We start from the raw sequence: 19,502 nt of genomic DNA on the forward strand, positions 1-19,502 counted from the left end.
TTATTGTATGATTATATGATAGTGGGACAAACACTGGTAGCAGTTACTTCTGTAAAATATTTGGGGAGTATGCGTATGGAACGATTTGAAGTGGAATGATCATATAAAATTAATTGTTGGTAAGGTGGGTGCCAGATTGAGATTCATTGGTAGAGTCCTTAGAAAATATAGTCCATCAACAAAGGAGTTGGCTTACAAAACACTCGTTCGAGCTATACTTGTGTATTGCTCATCAGTGTGGGATCTGTACCAGATTAAGTTGACAGAAGAGATAGAGAAGATCCAAAGAAGAGCGGCGCATTTCGTCACAGGGTTATTTGGTAAGCGTGATAGTGTTACGGAGATGTTTAGCAAACTCAAGTGGCAGACTCTGCAAGAGAGGGTATCTGCATCGCGGTGTAGCTTGCTGTCCAGATTTCGAGAGGGTTCGTTTCTGGATGAGGTATCGAATATATTGCTTCCCCCTACTTATACCTTCTGAGGAGATCACGAATGTAAAATTAGAGAGATTCGAGTGCACACGGAGGCTTTCCAGCAGTCATTCTTCCCGCTAGCCATACGCAACTGAAACAGGAAAGGGAGGTAATGACAGTGGCACGTAAAGTGCCCTCCGCTACACACCACTGGGTGGCTTGCGGAGTATAAATGTAGATGTAGATTTCATTGCTGGTTAGTCAAAGTGGGACAGTGCCACAGAATATGGACCACTGACAACTGGCGCCGAACCGACACTCAGGCGGGTCTTCAAGGCCCAGGAGGTAACCATGGATCACCCAAGTGTGGCCAATGCAGAGCCGGCAGAGGAAAACTGATTCCCTTGATAGTCCCGCATGGAAGACTTCAACACATTTGTAGTTTCCTTAATGAAACACAGTTTGTCGTGTGTACTGTTATGCCATTCCGTCCCCCAAAGCCGAAAAACCCTATGGCGTAAGTCAGAACGACACAGGTCAGGTTCAGAGATGCCCATCTCCAGAAGTGGTTTCCGCATAGCTTGTTTGGCTAGCCTGTCAAAAAGTTCATTGTGTGGGATGCCAACGTGTCCTGGGGTTTACACAAACACCACTGAACAACGGGACCAGTCCAAGGCATAGATGGACTCCTGGATGGACGCTACCAAAGGATGGCGAGGGTAGCACTGGTCGATAGCTTGTAGGCTGCTCAAGGAGTCACTACACACAAGAAGTGATTCCCCGAGGCATGAATGGATATACTAAAGGGCACGACAGATGGCCACCAGCTCTGCAGGAATACACTGCAGCCATCAGGCAAGGAATGCTATTCAAAATGGCCTCTGTGGATGCAGGCGAAGTCAACATGACCATCAGCCATTGAGCCGTTGGTGTAAACCACTTCAGAGCCCTGGAACAGGTCAAGTATCGAAAGCAAGTGACAGCAGAGAGCGGCAGGAGTAACTGAGTCCTTAGGGTCATGCTAAAGGTCCAGACGAATCTGCAGTCTAGGTGTACATCATGGAGGTGTATGCAGACAGACCTGGATGGGAGATGGTAAGGGGAAGGACTCCAGTTCAGACAGAAGGGAACGCACGCGAACCGCACTCGTTAGCCCTGACCTGGGCCGCAGATGCGGGAGATGGACTGCCACAGGTGGAAAAAGGAGACAGTAATTCAGATACTCACGAGAACTACGAATGTGTGCAACGTAACTGGTGAGCAGCTGTACACGTCAGATCTGCAATGGAAGGACTCTAGCCTCCACCAGGACACTGGTCACCGGACTTGTTATAAAAGCTGCCGTCGCTAGGTGAACGCCACAGTGGTGCATTGGGTCGAGTACACGCAACATGAGGGCACCGCCAAACCATAGATCACACTTCCATAATCAAGGCGGGATTGAACAAGGGCTTTGTAGAGCTGCAGCAGACCAGAGCGACCTGCACCCCAGTTGGTGTTGCTCAGGCAGCAGAGGGCGTTGAGGTGCTGCCAATGCTAATGAAGGTGAGGTAGCCAAGTCAATTGGGCATCGAAAACCAGTCGTAAGAAACGATATGTCTCCACTACAGTGAGTGGATCGTCATGAAGGTAAAGTTCTGGTTCCAGATGAACGGTGCGATGCTGACAGAAGTGCATGACACACGACTTAGCGGCCAAAAACTTGAAGCTGTGGGCGAAAGCCCAAGCTGCACCTCGTGGATGGCTCCCTGTAGGTGCCGCTTGGCAACACCAGTACTGGCGGAACAGTATGAAATGCAGATGTCATCTGCATACAGAAAGGGTGAGACGGACGGTCCTACAGCTGCTGATACACCGTTAATGGCCACTAAAAATAGTGATACACTCAATACAGAGCCCTGCATGACCCCATTCTCCTGGATATGGGGGAATTATGGGAGGCACCAACTTGGACACTAAAAGTACGGAGCGACAGGAAATTCTGTATAAAAATCGGTAGCAGGCTTCAGAGCCCCCACCCGTATAATGTGGCAAGGATATGATGTCGGCAGGTGGTGTCATATGGTTTGCGTAGATCAAAGAAGACGGTAACAAGGTGTTGGTGTCTGGAAAAGGCTGTTCGGACGGCAGACTTGAAGGAAACTAGATTATCAGTGGTAGAGCACCCCTGGCGGAAGCTGCCCTGACATGGAGCCAGTAGGCCACATGACTTGTGGACCCAATCCAACCACTGACACACCATACATTCCAGCAGCTTTCAAAGACTGTTGGTGAGGCTGATGGGCCAATAGCTTTCCACATCAAGCAGGTTTTTGCCATGTTTGAGCACTGGAACGATGGTGCTCTCCCGCCATTGTGATGGAAAGACACCATCACACCAGATCCGGTTGAAGATGATTAGGAGATGGCCCTTGTAGTCAGACGAAAAATGTTTAATCATCTGATTGTGGATCCAATCTGGCCCAGGAGCTGTGTCAATGCTATTTGCAAGTGCGCTGAGGAGTTCCCACTCCGTAAATGGGGCGTTATAGGGTTTACTGTGGCGTGTAGTCAACGAGATGACTTTCCTTTCAATCCATTGTTTGAGGGTGCGAAAGGCTGGGGGGTAGTTCTCCGACGCAGATGCTTGAGCAAAGTGCTCGGCAATCGCGCTTGCGTCAGTACATAAGACGCCATTGATGGTAATGAAGAGGACACCTAATGGGGTCTGGCACCCAAAAAGATGTCTGATCTTCGTCCAGACTTGGGAAGGTAACGTATGGCACCCAATGGTCGACACATACCCCTCCCAGCACAACTGTTTCCGTTGTTTTATAAACTGGCATACACAGGCACAGAGCCGCTTAAAGGCTATCAGATGCTCCAGAGAAGGGTGTAGCTTATGTCACTGTAGAGCTCACGGACACACTGAAATTGCCGTAGCGACTTCCTGCGACCACAAAGGGACTGTCTTATGTCGGGGCACCCTAAAGAGCGAGGGATTGCGTTTTCTGCCACAGAAACGATTGTTGTAGTCACCTGCTCAACCATCACATCAGTGTTACCATGCTCAACCATCACATTGATGTTACCATGTGGGGGAGAGTCAATGGTGACAGATGTGAAAGTTTCCCAGTCTGCCATGTTTAAAGCCCATCTGGGCAGGCATCCGTCGGCCTGACACCAGGGCAGTGACAGGAAGATGGGGAAGTTATCACTATCACACAGGTTGTCATATGCTCTCCAGTGGATAGATGCGAGAAGTCCTGGGCTGCAAGTTGATGAATCAATGGCCAAGTAACTACCTAAACCACACTGAAATGTGTCGCAGCCCCAGTATTTAAGAGGCAGAAGTTGAACTGAGACAGCAAAGTTTCGACATCTTTGCCTTGGCCAGTAAGCACAGTGTCACCCCATAAGGGGGTATGGGCATTAAAATCTACCAAAAGTAGGAAAGGTTTAGGGAGATGATCAATCAGCACAGCTATTACATTCAGGGGTACTGCACCATCTGGAGGAAGATATACATTGCAGACGTTAATTCCTGCGCCGTCCATATTCTGACAGCCACAGCTTCAAGAGGTGTTTAAAGTAGCAGAGTTTCACTACAGACTGGGATTAGGACATAAATGCAAACTCCACCTGACACTTGATTATAGTCACTACAGTTCCTGTAATATCCCTTATAGCCACAGAAGGCAGGGGTCCGCATTGCCAGGAACCAGGTTCCCTGGAGGGCAACGCAAAAAAGCAGGCATAAAGCTTAACAGTTGCCGTAACTCAGCCAGGCGGTGGAAAAAACTGCCGCAATTCCACTGGAGGATGACATCATCGTGAGGCTGGGAAGGCATGGAACATCCAATGAGGCAGCATACACCTCAGGGTTACCTGCTGCCACCGACTTTTTGACTGAGCAGTCTATATCCATTGTGTCTGAGGGTCCGGCGAGATCCAGGTCCTCAGCAGACGCCAAAATCTCCACCCCATTCTCAGACATAGAGCTTGTAGGTAGTGGTGGTGTCAGTGCCATCACAAGTTCCTTGTTCTTTCTCACATTGTTCCTTGGGTTTCCCTGGCTGGGAGGACTTCACTGAATCAGTCTCCTGGACTGAGGATGAGCGTGAAGCCCTATGACCAGCTGCTTTTGGGCTCTTCTGCTGCTGGCGGGTGTCATCTTTCCCACTAGCAGAAACCTGGAAAGAGAGTGACTCTTCCTATCGAGAGGAGCTGAAGAAGCCTTACGCTCCTCTGGCTCAGAAGTGGGAACTGAAATCCTCAATGGTTGGAGGAGTGTTGCTGCCGAAGTAGGTGATGTGGGAGCAAAAGGAAGGGAAGTGGCTCCCTACCATCAAGGGGGCAGGTGTAATCTCCCAGTTCTGAGAGGCAACAGGAATTCAAGGATCTGATGGGGCGACAACTGTTCTCATAGCAGCGGCTTATGAGGTGGTCATAGCCATAGGATGTAAGCGCTCAAATTTCCTCTTAGCCTCAGAGAAGGTCAGTCAATCCAGGGTATTATATTCCATGATTTTCCTCTCTTTCTGTAAAATCCAGCGGTCTCGGAAGCAGGGTGAATGAAGCTCTCTGCAGTTGACACAGATAAGAGGCGGGGCACATTGAGTACTGGGATGCGATGGACGTCCAAAATATCGACATGTGACGCTTCAAGTACAGCGAGAAGATATATGGCCAAACTTCCAGCACTTAAGGCACCCCATTGGGAGAGGGACATATGGCTTGATGTCACAGTGGTGGACCATCACCTTGACCTTCTCGGGCAATTTCACCCTCGAAGGCCAAGATGAAGGCACTGGTGGCAACCTGGTTATCCCTCGGACCCCGATGGATGCGCCTGACAAAATGAACACATCGCCACTCTAAATTGGTGTGCAGCTCATCGTCATACTGCAAAAGAAGGTCCCTGTGGAATATAATCCCCTGGACCATATTTAAGCTCTTATGAGGCGTGATGGTAACAAACATTTCCCAACTTGCCATAAGTGACTAATGCCCGTGACTGGGCAGAGGATGCTGTTTTTATCAAAACTGACCCAGAGCACATTTTGGACAAGCCCTCCACCTCCCCAAACTTGTCCTCCAATTGCGCCACAAAAACCTGAGGCTTCATGGACATGAAAGATTCCCCACCAACTCTCATACATACGAGGTATCAGGGCGAATAAGTTTCACTGCCATCCTTAGCCTGGTGTTCCTCCCATGGTATGGCCAGGGAGGGGAATGACTTGGGGTCATATTTCTTATCATTTAAGTTATACTTTGCCCACTTAGAGACTGCTGGTGGTGGACCACAAGCAAGGGACGATGCACTACGCTTCATGGTGTGTCACCCACTCTAATGCCACCCACTTGACCAGGGGCACTCCCCATGGACGCCACACAGCTTCAGCAAAGACCACTTGGCAGGATGACTATTGCCAGGAGTCCTGATGCCCCAGGGTGACGGGCATCTACTCCTTGGCATACGTAGGGAGTTAACAGCACAGGCACCAGCAGAGCGAGCCCTGTGTTGTCAGGGGGCTACAACCAACAGGGAACATGGCAGCCTCATCACAATGGACTGGCTACTGTGCTGGACATGAGGTGCGAAAAAGTCTATGGTGATTGTCGGCACATAAAGTGAAACTGCATAGTGCATGGTGGAAAAAACACCCAGGAAGCTGTCCTCACCCAAGAGATGGAGAATGGGCAGCGCTGCAATGCAACGACGAGAACGTGGGATAAAGATCTCAATGCACGATGGATATGATGCACCACATCAGGCTCTCTTTCCAAGTTGGCTCACTCTTCAGGAAAAATTTTGAAAAATAGAGGTCAAACCTTACAGGGGGCCATCACAAACTGGCCGAGTCATCAGAGGCTCCTTTTAGTCGCCTCTTATGACAGGCAGGAATACCTTGGGCCTAGTCTAATCCCCGGACCTGCAGGAGGGCCTCTACAAGGTATTAAGCATTTGTGACAAAGCAAGCTAGGAACTCTTCACTTCCTCTCGTTTTGCGATCTGCCTCCTTAAATTCATTTTATTTTCATTTCAGCCTAATTACCATTAACACGCATGAATATAATCTGCATTTCCATACAAGAGAAAGGGTGGTCCTCCGTCTTAAGGAATATAGCACCAGGTCTAATTTTGTACATGTAATTAATTTCCTAATTTATTTTGACCATTCATAGTTAATATTTTTGTTATAACTTAAACATCAAACAATGTATAGTTTCAGTGCCTATTGTTATGAGGCTATACTAAGGACTGATTTTTGGTCCTGAGACAGTCACTCCATGGCCGATTTTCAGATGGGAATTATGCATCGGTTAAATTAATAACAAGGCATCAACTTAACAGTGGAATAAGTATAACACAAATAAGCAGTGTGTTAGAACAATTAATGACAATGTCTGTTCAATTTATTTGGGAAATAGTGTCACACATACCGTATTATTCTCCAAGAACTGCGTGGTTAGGTTTTTACTGCTCATAGATATTCAATGGCAAACTATTGTACCTGTATGCTGATATTGCCTGCAATTTATTAATGAGGCTTTTCGACATTTACCAATAGTGAACTGGCTATATAATTGTGTAATATTGTGGGGTTGTGAACACTGAAAGTAAAGAACTGAGAATCACAATTGTGCAACTGTCTGCTAAATCATTTACAGTAGACAGTGTTGAGCTTCCACTTCCTATTTTTCAGCCACTATAACAATGCAGCACGTTGACACAGAGGACTATCAAGGAAGAAATAAAGCAAGAGAATGTCACACATGCTAACAGCACCTTTACAATATATACATTTACTAATGTAGCTTGACATTACAATTTCAAGGGAATAGTGATTTCTTCTACTCATTCACCATGTTCTGTACATCCCACTAAGAAAGTGAACCTACAGTGCTACGAAATAAGTAAAGATACACATTAACAAAATACAAGTAAACATTGCTTAAGCCCTACACTATATTAACAAGAAATTATCACAATACTGCTTAATATTAGTTCTCTTTATGCCAGTTAAGTGTGTTCCAGTGAATTAGAAAGAAAGCTGCTGTTACTTCAATCATATTAGGTAGCTGCAGGCTGCCTCAGAAACCTAATATTTACTTCATTAGTCAAGTATTATCCAAAGAAAATAGTAACCTAAATATGTAATTACACAGGACAGTTTACGACGCACTACCTGCCATCCACCTAAAGGAGGAATCAAATCCTTGCACTAAAATAATCAGCAGAAGAGGTCACTCATGAGGAATGTTTTGTTTCTCAAATATCTCCACACCATAGTATATAACTTTGTTAAATCCTAGGTAAGAATGCAAAGTTTACACAAAAGTTATATTTCTGTCTTGTATTGATAGTGCAGATCACAGTTCTGCTTGAACTGATTTTTCACAACCACACTGCACCTTGACTAAAACAAACCTGATTGTGGCAGTGGCTAGGAGTCAGCAAACTGCAGTTCTTTCTTGATACCTATATGCCCACTACAATTACTGATTTTTTTAAGACACAACACAGCATTCTCAGGTGCAGTAGGATGCACAGGGAGGGGAGAGCCAACTGCTGCCCCATCTACCACCCCCACTGATGTACTTCCCACTGCTGCTGACGATGACAATAAAAATAATTTGAATGTATGTCTTGTTCTATTTAAATTGCATGTGGAGCTCTTGCTCATTCTAAGTATGCGGAATGTTGTATACAACCAACAACCCTGTGCCATCATAGTTGTTTGTCAGCCATGAAGTTACTTTAATCAAAATTTAGAAGGGAACATAATAATCGTTTATCACTAAATATGGCAAAGGCCCATGAAAGCACTTAACAATAACCACAAAAGCTTTCTATTATTTTCCCACTAATATAATCTGACAAGTACCAAAAAATTTTGAAACTTAAAGATCTATCCATTATATAGGCACCGTGACTGTGATGGTTAAAGGTCTCCAGAAATTACTATTATCAGCCCCCTTTTGTATTATTTTTCAATCTTTCTTTACTATGATCAGTTTTGAATCACTATCATCAGATGGTACATATTTATTGCACGTTTGCAGCATTGATGGAGGTGCACGGCTGTAGCCAGGCGTGAACTGTACAAACTTCTCACTACATTCAGTGCGTACATATTTCGTTCTATTGCCACAGTTACACAAGCCACAACAATGCTGCAAATATGCAATAAATATGTACTGTCTAACAATAAATCGCTTGTCAACTCAAAACCGGTCATGGTAAATAGTAAATGAAGAATAAAATCAAAGGTGACTGGCTGCTGGAAATTAACACATTTTTAAATCTGAACAGGAATTGCTGCTTCTGGCAACTTCTACTCTGAAGACATATCTAACAAAAACCTTATAGCATAAAAGACTACAATGATTGTTTATGCCAGTTAGAAGCAGATGTAAATATTCCTTAACAGTAACATGAGCACTGACAGAGACCAGTATGTTCATTATTATTACTTTTCAGCCAGTGAGCTATCTAGTAATCTGTAAGTAGCTAGTATATAGCCATAAACACAAAGAAGAGTGTTTTTAATTAGTTAAAACACACACAAACTACATCTGAAGAACAAAATCATTCCATAAAAAAGGATCTGCTGCTCTAACTATTACAAAAGGTAGATTGGCATAACAAAATCATAACTCTATCCACCTGTTTCAACCAGTAATGCCATCAGCGTGGTTTACACTATTTCAAGCACATACAATATAATGACCACGACATCACTCATAACACCTGCAAACAAACATAAGTAACATGTGAAGTATAACTTCAGCAACAGGATGAAACTAACAGGACAACTGAATGAAGAAGGTGGTTTCGGGCACGGACAAATGAAATATATGACAGTAAGAATAATGACACTACTGCCAAACAAATATTTGCCCAAAAATCTAGCACACGAAATCCTCAAAATGTAACACACAAAACTCACAAAAACGATAACTAGTGGTGTTGTAAATTTCGATATCTCAAATGAAGACTACAACACCAGTAACCAATAAACAACTCAAAAACTCAACATCATAATTTTCACTTTACCTACATAGCTCCAACAAAGCCCTAGATACCAGGAACCTACATACAACTCAAACATTATGTTGCAAATTTCACTTCACCAATATACCTCAAACAAAGCTGAACTTCCGCACAACTCCAAAACCTGATGACACAAATTGACCTATATGGCAGCAAAAAACAAAGCCGAATGTACAAAAACCCAACACACACAAATTTTAAAATCCATTATCCACGCTTTCACTTACTTTACATAAAGGAAAGCCTACAGTTCAACAAATGAAACTGTGCTCATATGGCTAATACCAGAAACATATTCTAATGGTACATCAATACCCCTGATACCAACCAATCACAATCCAACACAATCATCACATACTAACAAAAAAAATTCCAAAATTCAAGAAAAACTGCATCACCACCAATTTCAATATACACAAACTATAATCAACTCATAGCATACAAAGAAAATAAACCAAAAATACCATCTCCCACTGCAACAAGCAACTATCTACTCAAATATCTGTATCTTATTCACAACTGAACAAAAAATAAAAATTAATATTAAATCTCCGACCATAAGAAACACACAGAACTAATATTTCCAAACATAAAAATGAATCTATCAGCCACAATATGCAAATTCAAACCATCACCAGAAAACCAGCACAATAGCAACCTGAAACACTCAATTCTTGTCAAAGTCTACAAACACAGACAGACTCAAAAACATCAAACCTCACCATGACATCACACACCATATCACAGTTACGTCATACGTCTAAGCAGATTGCTGTAACATCAGTACCTGACCTTGTGAAAATAACCTGACATTAGCGTCAGATAGTAAATAGTGATAAGACAGTAACTGCCAGTTGGCAAGAAAACAGGTCTAAATTATGTAGAATGAAGCTTAATTACTGTTGGAACATTTGTTCAGAGTGTGCGTCTTTTTTTGTACAACCTAGAAAGGTCAATACTGCCTCCTTTGCACTTCAAAGTCTTTCTCACTGTACTGCCCCACAAGCAGGTCTGGCAGCATACTTTTATTCAATCTGTCCTACAGCATTTTCTTTGTAAGTGGCGTAGCTAAGATCTAAAAATCTTGGCCATTCTAACACAAATTCTTACACTTAATCCTAAACCATTTACTTCCTAGTGGTACTTATAAAGAAAGAACTTCGTAGACACTGATTTGATTTATGAATTTTCTGAACGTAAGCTGAGACATTCGCATAAACCTTTACCTGCTCTTTCAACTTTCCCACAGTATCTCCAGTTCTGCTTCATTTTACATTCTGCTTTTAGCAAGTCTCATCGTTAAATACTTCGGTGAATGAATATTAAGTCCAAGAGAGTCCACTTTGAAGAAACCTTCCAACACTCATTACAACAGTACTAAGTTGCTCACAACACGGCTGTGTACTCTTTAATACATGCTTACAACTATGTAACTAATTCTGCAGTTTATAACGTTCATCAGTAAAACATTACACTTGCACCTTGAGGAACAGTATTAAATAAATCCTATACATTTATACAAGGTGTTACAAAAAGGTACGGCCAAACTATCAGGAAACATTCCTCACACACAAAGAAAGAAAATATGTTATGTGTACATGGGTCAGGAAACGCTTACTTTCCATGTTAGAGCTCATTTTATTACTTCTCTTCAAAAACCACATTAATCATGGAATGGAAACACACAGCAACAGAATGTACCAACGTGACTTCAAACACTTTTTTACAGGAAATGTTCAAAATGTCTTCTGTTAGCCAGGATACATGTATCCACCCTCAGTCGCATGGAATCCCTGATGCACTGATGCAGCCCTGGAGAATGGCGTATTGTATCACAGCCGTCCACAATACGAGCACCAAGAGTCTCTACATTTGGTACCGGGGTTGCGTAGACAAGAGCTTTCAAATGCCCACACAAATGAAAGGCAAGAGGGTTGAGGTCAGGAAAGCGTGGAGGCCATGGAATTGGTCCACCTCTACCAAACCATCGGTGACTGAATCTGTTGTTGGGAAGCGTACGAACACTTTGACTGAAATGTGCAAGAGCACATGCTCTAGCAGCACAGGTAGAGTACCCCGTATGAAATAATAACATGCTCCATTGAGCGTAGGTGGAAGAACATGGGACCCAATCAAGACATCACCAACGATGCCTACCCAAACGTTCACAGAAAATCTGTGTTGATTTCGTGATTGCACAATTGCGTGCGGATTCTCGTCAGCCCACACATGTTGATTGTGAAAATTAACGATTCGATCACGTTGGAATGAAGCCTCATCCGTAAAGAGAACATTTGCTCTGACATGAGGATTGACACATTGTTGGATGAACCATTCGCAGAAGTGTACCCGTGGAGGCCAATCAGCTGCTGATAGTGCCTGCACACGTTGTACATGGTACGGAAACAGCTGGTTCTCCCGTAGCACTCTCCATACAGTGACGTGGTCAACGTTACCTTGTACAGCAGCAACTTATCTGACGCTGACATTAGGGTTATCGTCAACTACACGAAGAATTGCCTCGTCCATTGCAGATGTCCTCGTCGTTCTAGGTCTTCCTCAGTCGCAAGTCATAGGCTGTAATGTTCCGGGCTCCCTAAGACGCCGATCAATTGCTTCGGACGTCTTCCTGTCAGGACACCTTCGTTCTGGAAATCTGTCTCGATACAAACGTATTCACTCCTACAGTAACTTCAGGCGGAATTAAAGTGGTTTCCCATACCAACATTTCAATTTCTACGTTCACACTACAAACAAATTTACGACAAGTGCTTCAACTTTTGACTCTTCTGCACTTCAATTTTCTGTGTCACTTGCAGCGCCGAAGATTCGCAATTTACAGGCTACACTACTGCCGGGCTCGGCTATTGCCCCACAATTATTTTAACTGATCAACTTACTCCCAGAATGTGAACGTATATTATGCTTCTTATTCCCTCTCCAACAATTTTTCAACCCGCTTTTCGTCTGTTTTAAATCGGAATAGCACAAAGCCTATTACTACTAGAGTTCAATGCAGCATCTGCTATCTTAATCAAAACAATAACAAACACAGATTCTTCTGCCCGCCAAAATTTACCTCTTCAAAGTTAATACTCACAACGCCTTCAACTGGTTGTGGTAACTTCTGTGAACTATGTCACTTTCCTTGTTTCGCTGTCGTTAAAGTATTGTGCGATTCACCGGCAAACACTGTGCTTATATCGGTTTATTACATATTTACAAATATTAAAAAACAAAGTAAGTTGACTAATTCAAGGTATGCTACGTCCATGGAAATAAAAGATTATTACATTTTACTGTAATGGTTCGACACTCGTTAACTATCGATAGCCGAGCCCGGCAGTCGTGTAGCCTATAAATAGCGAATCATCGGCGCTCCAAGTGACAGAGAAAATGGAAGTGCAGAAGAGTCAAAAGTTGAAGCACTTGTTGTAAATTTGTTTGTAGTATTAACGTAGTAATTGAAATGTTGGTGTGAAAACCACTTTAACTCCGCCTGCAGTTACTGTAGGAGTGAATTAAGTAGCTCTGCAGTCGCTGTTGCCGGTCCCAAGCCCGGAGAAAGGAGGAGGGTTGGCGCAAAAGCCGTAAAAGAATCGACATAAAATAGTTGGAGAGATCCTGTAAAGCTTACTAACTTAGTTGTAATGATGACGACGTTAATAATGATACAGATTAACCCATATATTTTCAACTTCATTGCGTGATGCACATAAAGCAGCTACCGGTACCTCGCACCTCTCTAAACGTAGTCTTATTGCTGTTGTGGCCATGGGAGGGATCGAACATATCAGGCAGGAATGCTGTAGCTTCCTGAATCAATGCAACCGAAACGCAAACGCTTTTGGGCATAACTGTTTGTATTGAATAAGACTTTTCGTGGTTAACGCTATTCTTATAACAGTTTATGAATGGAGTAACTTTCATCCCCTTCGCGCTTATGACAATTCCCGCTATTATCTGTCAGTGTAACAGCGCTAAAAGGATCTGTCGTTCGAAAGAATAGCGTGTATAGTTTCCAAGTAAAGACAAAGTTATTTTAGAAGTGGACATAAGGAATCCGGTATTATAATCACTGCTTCTCAGTATATTTATTAATTAACCAAATTTGTTGCAAATAAGATATATCTATTTGCAACCAATAGCTCAATATATATTATCAATACTAGTAATAAGAACAATTTACATAAAAATCTAAAATCCCTTACCTTGGTCCAAAAAGGACCCCAATATTCAGTAACACACATTTTCAATAAATCACCAGTAACCATTAAAAACTAGGTTTCAGATAAAGCACAGTTTAAACAAAGTTTGAAAGACTTTTTGGTAGACAACTTCTACTCTCTACACGAATATCTTTACAGGAATTGTTAGACCAGCTTAAGAAAAATTTCAGTTTTGACAGCACGTGGTCACTTCAGTCAAGATTAAGTATGTTGTGTATGATGATACATTTGTCAAAAGTTCATAACTAGGTTTCATTCTGACTGTGTATCTATTCTGTAAATAGCAGTTCTAATTTACTGTAATGTGTTCACATATTGTGAGAATCTCCTGACAAACGATTGGGGAAGTGAGCGTTATATTCCTATGTTCTATATTGTTTATGTTATATTTTCTGAGATGTTCCACACCCATGAGACTTGTCTCATTTTTGGGTCTATGGAACGAAAACTTAATCTAATCTAGAAAGAAAATTTCATCTCGTCAAAATAGTTGATAGAAATCGTGAATTAAAATAGCCTACCACATAGTCCAGTACGAGTATGTATTTAGAATATGATTTATCACCTCTTTGTAATGTTTAGTTGTGTCTCGGCTACACTTTCAGGCATGACAGAGAAAGAATTCAAAGTATGACCAGTAGTAAATTTGGCGAAAATTGCAGTGATCCCTTAGATTGGCCTCATCTGAAGAAAAGTTGGTTTTCTAATTTATAATTGAGCTTACTGTTGATTTGCTAATTTTATGATCAACCTTGCCTTTCATTTGCAGAAATGCACTGATTACACCGAAAGTAACATTGCTGTTTACTTGATTAGTAGAAAATTGAAATAATCATAGGGATTTTTGAGATTTGTTTCCCACTCTGATACCTTACTGCCCCCTTTCTCTATCATCATCATCATCATCTGGGGGGAGTAAATCCCATTGGTGAAGATTGTAGACAATGTTTAGCATACTCACTGTTTAAAAGTGCTGTATATTAAAGCATAGGTGTTCAAACTGAGTGCCTAAATTCAAGTCGTCATGTGACCAGAAACAAATGATAAATAATTTAAAACATATTTTGATTCACTTGTTCATGATAATGACAATTCTGTTTGCCACTTGCTTGTGGAAATACGCCATACACCAAAATTTTCTGCCATGTTCTTATTGGTAACGACTTGTTTATGCGTAGGAGTCGATGCATTAAGGTTGATTACATGCAGGTATATGAGGCGTAGACGTGCATTAAGGCTGATTACACGCAAATGAAGAGAGTGGGAAGTAGGCCTATGATGTGTTAAAGATGTGTTTAGTTGTGTAGATGGTTGTTGTATCAAAGGAAATATCTTCCTTGTGAATTCACTGTGGTACTGCAAAACATTTAACTGCAGCTGCCAGGTAAATAAGCAAACATTAAACTTTTTGCAGGGCAAATCAGCTTGTTGAACAGATACAGAAGTAGAGCAAGTTGTACATGTGAAACAATAATCTTGTGTTTCTTGCCTTGTTTGTGCAGTCACAGACAGGTAGGGCCAAATTGGAAGAGGAACAGATAGCTCTAAAAATAAATGAGACTTTGGTGACAAATGCATGTAGTGATGCAAACCTCTTAAACAAGCACTTTGTTTCTGTTACTGACAGCTTGGGGTTTTCAGGTTCAGTAAACAGTGCAATGGAGTATCTGAGACCAGTCTTTACAAATAAGTGCAGTAAAATGGGAATGACACTAACATCTCCCTTAGAAGTAGCATCCATCATAAAATCCTTAACATCTAAGTATTCCAGTGGTTATGGTAATATATCTTAGGGGTCACCAGCAGTGCTGTAAAATGGTTTGAGTCTTATTTAAGTACCGTAACAGGAAACAAAGGGTGTCGTTGAGAAATACCTGTGCAGTAAACAGTCAGCCTTCATCTGATTGGGAATTAATTACATGTGGTATACCTCATCTTGAGTCTATTGCTTTTTCTTGTGTGCATTAATGACTTCTCACCAATTACATTTCCAGATGCTACATTTGTTTTGTTGCAGATGATACAAACATTGCAACAAGTAGGAAGTCGAGTACAGATTTAGAAATGGCTGCTAATAAAATTTTCACTGACATTAATTAATGTCATCCACTGTCATTAAACTTTGAAAAGACCCACCGGAACCTGTTAGAGATTTCCTTCTAGCAAGTGTACAGCACATGAAGACATGCAGATCAAAGAGGTTGACAATGGTAAATTTCTGTGATTACAACTCAATAATAAATGCTGCTGGGAAGGGATTTGCAATGAGAATGATGTCAGATGTAGTGTATATATATATATATTTGCCTTTACAAATGTCTGCTTGTGTCTGTGTATGTGTGGATGGATATGTGTGTGTGTGTGCGCGCGAGTGTATACCTGTCCTTTTTTCCCCCTAAGGTAAGTCTTTCCGCTCCCGGGATTGGAATGACTCCTTACCCTCTCCCTTAAAACCCATATCCTTTTGTCTTTCCTTCTCCTTCCCTCTTTCCTGACGAGGCAACCGTTGGTTTCGAAAGCTAGAATTTTGTGTGTATGTTTGTGTTTGTTTGTGTGTCTATCGACCTGCCAGCGCTTTTGTTTGGTAAGTCTCATCATCTTTTTTTTTAAATATATATATATATATATATATATATATATATATATATATATATATATAAACACTTGCATAATTTGCTTACTTTCATTCTATTATATCATATGTGATCGAATTCTGGAGTAACTTGCAAATTTGAGCAAAAGTTTTTAGCATCCAAAAACATGTAACAAAGACTCATTTGTTGTGTAAATTCAGGAAAATCATGTAGAAATCTGTTCAAGGAACTTTGAATTCTAACCATTTCTTCCAAGTATATTTATTCTTAATGAAATTTGTTGCAAGTAATATATCTCTATTTCCAACCAATTGCTCGATACACAGGAATAAGAACAAGCTACATAAAACCTAAAATCACCTATCTTTGTCCAGAAAGGGGTCCAATATTCAGGAACACACATTTTCAATAAATCACCAGCAACCATTAAAAACTTGGTTTCCGATGAAGCACAGTTTAAACAGAGTTTGAAAGACTTTTTGGTAGGCAACTTCTTCTACTCTGCAGATGAATATCTTGTCAGTCACTGTTAGATCTTCAATTTTGACAGCAATTGGTCACAACTGACAAGATTAGGTATTTTGTGAACGATAAATTTATTAAAAGTGCATACTTTCTTACTTGTTTCACACCCAAGAGAATCATTTCATTTTTGGGCCCCTGGAATGAAAACTGAATCTAATCTAATTCCATTTCACTATATTCACAATACTTTCTAGGTAGTAGTCCTACTGCTATGTTGACATTGTCAGGTCCTATGAACATCTCTTGCCCATATAGCAATTTTGCCACAAGTGCCGTATCAGAATAGACTCAAACACTTATTCTACATTACTTGCCCGCAGAATTGAAATACTGAGTGGAGACAAGGTATTCAGTTATTTTCATCTACGCTAAAGCATTCACATGCAGTCAATAGATCCAGGAATAATTTTGATAACAACTTTTACATTGGGAATTGACAAAATGTGGTTGTGGAAGTGATGTAATCAACTAATTGATATGTGACAAGTGCAGTGTCTCTCTAATTTCTCATGTTCATGTTGCTTCTGTTCTAGTGTGTTTGGTAATGTGTATACCTGTGTCTTTTGTATTTGTGCGCAATAAAATGTGGTTTACACTGAGGTGAAAAAAGTCATAGATTGGTGATGGCGGTAGTATCACATATACAATGTATAAAAGGACTATGCATTAGCAGAGTGGTCATTTGCCACGTGAGGGTAATTAACAGCCTTTGAACATGGAATGGTAGCTGGAGCTAGTTTTGTGACATTCCATTTCAGAAATCATTAGGGACTTTAATATTCCAAGATCCACAGTGTCAAGAATGTGCCAACAGTACCAAATTTCAGGCACTGTGGGAGCTGGTGGTGGCTCCATATTTGTGTGGGCTGTATTTTTATAGAATGGACTTGCCCCTCTGGTCCAACTGGACCGATCATTGAATGGAAATGGTTATGTTCAGCTACTTGAAGACCATTTGCAGCTATTCATGTTTCAAACAATGATGGAATTTTTATAGATGACAGTGCACCTCGTCACCGGGCCACAACTGTTTGCGGTCGGTTTAAAGAACATCCAGGTGCATGATGAGGGCACCAGATTGCCCAACATGAATCCTTTCAACTATTTATGGGACATAATTGAGATGTCAGTTCATGCGCAAACTTGTGCACCAGCAACACTTGCAATTATAGAGACAGCATGGTTCAATGTTTCTGCAAGGGATTTCCAATGACTTATTGAGTTCGTGCCATGACATGTTGCTGCACTACTCCGGGTAAACGCAGGTCCAACATGATATCAGGAGGCATCCCATAACTTTTGACATCTCAGTGAATTACACCGTTAGTCCGTGAATGTATTTTATGTTTAGGAGATAGTGCCCTTCCATAATTTGTGAACCCAAAGAAGAAATTCTACTCTCAGGGATAGGTTATCTGTTGCAATTCGCATAGGTAAGTACTGTCAGGAATACCATTCATAACCCTCTACATTCTGTCAGTGGCGACATCCAGGTCATTAAAAATGAGATCGAGATTCTACAGTGCCTGCCTCCTGTGTTTCAACTGCTAGATTCTGTGCCACACACTGATCCATTTTGGAACATCACAGTTTCAACTGCACTGGTCATGATGCAGTGATATAACCACATAGCAATGCTTTGCACATAATTACAACAGTGTCGTAAGACATCAAATTCAGATTGAACATGTTTCCAGTCATTTCACATTCACTGATACCACTTGTCAGATAAACAGAAATATCCACTCATTGGCTTCCACAGTCCTCCCACACTGTATTTGCAAGTTCAGGCCCCACTGATTGAGCCTAGTCAATTGTCAATTCAGTTGCAGTAAATGGAGAGCATTTTCAAGCAACAGAAAATTATTGACACTTTTGAACAGTTCACTTTAGCGTTCAGTGATCTTGATCAACATGTTACTTCAGTGGTGCTGGACATTATATTACGACCGTCCCTGCACCAAGCGTACAATGCTCTCATGGTGGTGCTAATTTCACATTGCACAAAATCGATGGGTCAAAGGCTCATGCAAATGCTATACAATGAGAGGCATGAGGACATGATACCATCTGAATTCTGGAGACATCTGCATGGAATGATAATCAGTTTGGATGCTTTGCTGTTACTCATTTGGCAACAACAATTATAGTATTTGAGAGTTGTAGCATCGCGTTTTAGTACCTGAATAGTGTAAATTCGCGTAGTCTCCTTCCGCCGCCGAGCAGTGTGTCAGCAGTGCACAAGTTACTGCATTTACTAGGCAATCTCGTATTTTAATAACCGTTTAAATTTTGTGTCGATTTGTTTGCGCTCTGTGTAGATTAGTTCAGACGTTCTTTGCACAAGTTTTTAGCATGGATAGGGACTGCAACTGCTGTGTTCGGATGCAGGCTGAGTTGGCATCCCTTCGCTCCCAGCTTCAGGCAGTGTTGGCTTCGGTCACACAGCTTGAGGCTGTTGCCAATGGGCATCACTGTGGGGGTCCGGATGGGAGTTTGTCGGGGACGGCCAGCTCGTCCCACGCATCCCCCGATCGGGCTACGACTGTGGTTGCCCGGGATACTGCCCGCATTGAGGCTGATCCCTCACCTGTGGTAGAGTGGGAGGTCGTCTCAAGGTGTGGCAGGGGGCGAAAGACATTCCGGAGGGCTGAACGGAAGGCCTCTCCAGTTTGTCTGACGAACCGGTTTCAGGCTC

Source organism: Schistocerca cancellata, chromosome 4 (genome assembly GCF_023864275.1).
Source record: "Schistocerca cancellata isolate TAMUIC-IGC-003103 chromosome 4, iqSchCanc2.1, whole genome shotgun sequence".
Taxonomy (NCBI): domain Eukaryota; kingdom Metazoa; phylum Arthropoda; class Insecta; order Orthoptera; family Acrididae; genus Schistocerca; species Schistocerca cancellata.